The sequence below is a fragment of the Convolutriloba macropyga genome, chromosome 12 (assembly GCF_964194025.1).
Source record: "Convolutriloba macropyga chromosome 12, txConMacr16.3, whole genome shotgun sequence".
Lineage (NCBI taxonomy): Eukaryota > Metazoa > Xenacoelomorpha > Acoela > Convolutidae > Convolutriloba > Convolutriloba macropyga.
The window spans coordinates 45784454-45789033 of record NC_134479.1 but is presented as its reverse complement, the minus strand read 5'-3'; positions in this window follow the sequence as shown (position 1 = coordinate 45789033).

The following is a 4580-nucleotide window of genomic DNA, read 5'->3' as shown; positions in this document are numbered from 1 at the left end:
GACTTTTTGAACACGGTTTTCTAGATAAGATTTTAGAATTGCATTTGATTGTTCACTAAAACCTAAAAGTTTAGTTTTGTGCAGAAGAGTAGGATGTGATATCGAATCAAAAGCTTTTGATAGGTCTAAAAAAGCTCCTGTGACGATGTTTTTTTTAATTGAGATCATATCTGATTTTTTTCAGTGCAATATAAAAGAGCATCTGTAGTTGACACTTTTTTTCTGTATCCAAACTGTGCTGTTGCAAGCAACTTATTTTTCTCTAAATAAGCTAATATTTGATCTCGAAGAAGGATTTCGAAAATTTTAGCTGGAGCTCCAGTAAGCGAAATTGGTCGATAATTTATCGGATCTTCCGGATAATCTTTCTTGAAAGAGGCAACAATTGCGCACGCTTAAGGTCGTCAGGAAAGCGTTGTTCAGTTAAGAATTGTTTAAACAAAAAACAGAGGTTCAGCTATGTGTTCTCTTGCATCTTTTAAAGCCCAAGCTGGAATGAGTGATGGACACAACGGTTTTTTAACAAGGATAAAACACGAAAAGAAATATACAAAACTGTACTTATGTAGGAGTGTTTATAAAAAGCCATCAAGACGCTTAACGTTGTCCGAGAACTTCGGCAAAGTTTCTTTCTCTTATGCAGTATTTTACGAGAAATTTTAGGAAGACAACAAAAATCTCCTCTCCCAATTTTGCGAAAAGAGAATCATTCTTAAATCTAATTAATTAGTGCTTAAAAAATTCGAAATTCTACTGAGTATGTTTTTTTAATACACAGAACTTCAAAAATCTTACTTGACACGGCCGAGGTAAACAAATTTTATTTATTTTTGCCGTCTCAAGTCTACTGCTTTCTTTTGAACAGTTAAAAAAACCGAGTGAAAATGTGTCAAAGGAAAAAAGCATGTTCGACAGATTGCCGAAGGAGCTGCGAGACAGAGTTAGGTACCGTAGAAAACAAAAAGCAACAGGAATCGAGCTGCAATCATCAATTGTCGATGCAATCTAAAAAAAAACTAAAGAAAAATTCAATTTTCTTCAAAATGACATTTTTCGACAAATATTCAAATTCCGTATTTCACTTTATTCCCAAATTTTTTAACTAACCTTATCAAGCCGTTGTTATTCATCGATCTTGAAAAAAATGATGAAGTCATTAAGGAAATGAGATATTGATTAATGCTCAAGAAAAAGAAAAACACAACTCATCCAAAAACGCACAACTAATGGACGTACCAAAAAAATGACAGGCAAGTAAAGGCACTTGACGAGCAGCATGAAAGAATGAACAAAACCTCAATTGAAAAAATGTATATCGAAACATGAGCATCAAACGATAAAAAGAAAAATCCAGGAGCACCACAATATACGCATGCGAAACTCATACCTTCGCATCTACTAAAACGATCACTTGATCAAATCTACACATCGTAAATTTTTCCGAGCCGCAAAAGAAACGAGAGTTGATATTGTTGGCGCCACTTCAAATCAGCAACAAGAGTCATCAGATAGCAAGAAAAAACTTTTTAAACAGAAAAAACTTCGAATTTGTCAAGCCCCAAAATGGTCAAAACAGAAAAACTTTACAAGTTGGGACCGAAAATTTGTACAACCCCCTAATTTTGGGAAGGGAAAACCTGAGCAACCCGAAGATGTGGCACACGTCTAGGAAAACCTTTAAGCTATTCATGGACTCAACGAACGTTATAGCATCAGACCCACAATTGTGGCTATTAGCAATTATATGGTGCAAAACTGACATTTTTTGATATTTTGTTCTTTATTGTCAATATTCTTAAAATGTTAATTTTATGATCCTTTAGGTGTTTATTTATGGTCGAATCCCATACATTTGAGGCATTTACAGTTACGTACGTATCGGCCTTGCTTATGTCAACAAAAGCAAATATTGCAGTAAATTGACATTCACTATGTAGCAATGGATCTAAATCCCATACTTGATTAACCAATCAGAAACGAGCAGCAATGATCTTTTAAATGATATTTACATGATTATTTACTTTAACCGAACTGTTTGAATAGTGAAACCATATTGTATTTAGAACCATTAGAAACTATCGACAAGAGCAGTTGGCTCTCAGAATAGACTAAAACTTGATTCTTCATCACTTTCAGTCTATTATTCTAAGTTTTGTTAGATCTTAAGATCTGTAGAGTTTAAAATAGTTGAGCTTTCTTATAAGAGTTTAGCAACAATACTAGCAATTAGCTGAACCCTTAAAAACTTCAGCACGAGATTCAACATAGATTATCACTGAGGATTTTCTTCACTTCAATCAACAAAAATTAAAATTACAGTCCTTTAAACGTCCGAGCGACTAATTATTTCCAAGAAATCATTAGACAATTGTAATTTCAGAGCACGGATTTAACTTCAATTCCGCTGATAATCTTGAGCAGCCGCAATATTTGGTCCGCCGACCCGGACAACAACGACAGTGACACGAACAGCAACGATTCTTCAATTCAAACATGTGCACCAAAGCACAACCAGTAACGATGGCCGGCACAAGTTTCCCAGTAGACACGGGAAAACAGTTGATTGGAACTTGAGTGGTCAACTCAAGACGTTAGAGAAAGAGCAAGATGACCTACTCAAGATATTCTCCAGACACACCACCGAGCTAGCAGACTACCTGAAGTGCCTATCGATGCTTCTTCGAGACGTACAGCAACTTAGAAAACAGACAGCAGCAGAGTTTACTGTTAAAACCATAAAATTTTGAAAATTTCGACAATGACATCACGCGTACGTTAGAAGAAAAAAGTAAAGTTTTGATATGGGTAGTTGACAAAGTACCATTTCTCCGAGACATTGGACGTTGTCGCACAGGCGTTTCTGACTGTCGGAAAGACACAATGCGAGCATTCAAATAGTGGAAGCCGCTGCTCCCATTCTGATTGAACTGTCAAAATTGAAGAACTTGAAAGAAGAAAAATTAAGCGACTCCGAAAAAGAGATTGTGTAATCAGCTGGAACAGCTAGAAGAAAAACTAGATGAGGTTTACGCAGAATGCAACCGAATAATAAAGCCAGAAGCTTGCACCCAAGGGTTTTGTGGATCTCAGTGATACTAGGAGCAACTATTGAGACCTGATCAAGCTGTCCGGGCACATCAAGGATTGTGGAAACCAAACATCCTTAGTGGCGTCCACATCGAGTAGCAAAAATGATCAAAACAAACATTGATTGACGACTATAAAGACGCTTCCAATGCAAGCCGAGAAACTGAAGGTTTCTTCTCAGAAGTCGCTACCAACAGGAGTAGAGAAGAACTTAGTGTTGCCAAGTCCCGCTCTTCGGAACAACGTGAAGTTGAGCATATGGTACTTGAAATCTTGATGGTTAAGCAAGAAGCTGAGAAAAATTGAGACCAGCAAATCCAAATAGAAAATGAAAGTGAAGAAACTGAACTACGTCGACGGCAAGAAGAATTACGTTTAAAGCAGCAACAACAAGAACAGGAATTACGTCTAAAGTTGTAACAGCAAGAAGGCGGACTAAGCCTGCGACAGCATGAGCGAGCTCTAGAAAATTAACGAAAAATGAAGCCGGCGAAGAACAAACACTTCTAAAGCTCAAGAGCATCTGGATCAGTGGCAGATGAGACACAAAGTCCTTGTCGAGGACTCCAAGAAGAAACCAAGAATCATCCATAAAATCATCCATAAATTAATCAGAGTAACGGACTCGCAAGCGCCATTGACAAATTCGACGTATTAGCAGCAAAGAACGTCAGTAGAGCAAAACAGAAACAGGAGTCCCATTTACAACTCTCGAAACAGATGTGCCGAGAATAGAAATAGGAGCACAATGAAACAAACCACTCCCCAAGTCATTTACCAACAAGTACAGAGTGGTGGTGCCAGTGGCTTGCCAAAAGTAAAGCTCTCTGAATTTTCAGACCAGAGTGCTCAAGTCTTTTTGATGTTGTTCATCAACAACAAATCAGCGATACTGAAAAGATGCAATACCTGAAGACCACTCTCACCTGAAGCGAAAGAAGCATTATCTGGCATGGGACTCAGCTCAAAATCGCACTGTCAGCAGTATGGCAGATTAGATATCATAGTTAATGCTCAATGCAAGAAAAAACATACTCATCCTCCAGTTTGGCGCGACGATTCTACGAGCATTGTAAAATTTGCAAATGTGGTAACAAACGTGGTAAACATTTTAACTCAACTGGGATATACATCCGACCTAGAATCAGGAGGACTAAGTTCAACAACAATAAAACTTTCTCCGTAACTTAAAGAACAGTTGTTGCAGCACAAGCAGGATCGTCAACTACTGAGAGGCAAAATGATTGTTTTCAAAGAGTGGCCTGCCTTCAAAGCATAAAATCATGAGAACTTGTTAGCACAGACCAACTCGTTGTTTGACGAAAATCAATTTCAAAGCCGTGATAAATGGAAGACGAGTACTTTCGCTTCAAACGCTGAGAATTCAAGAAATACTAAGAATCCTGAGTGTCCAAGGATGGACAACACCCTATTTGGACCTGTGATGTGAAAAGTTCAAATCAAAGAAAGTAAATGAACGAAGAGATGATGTT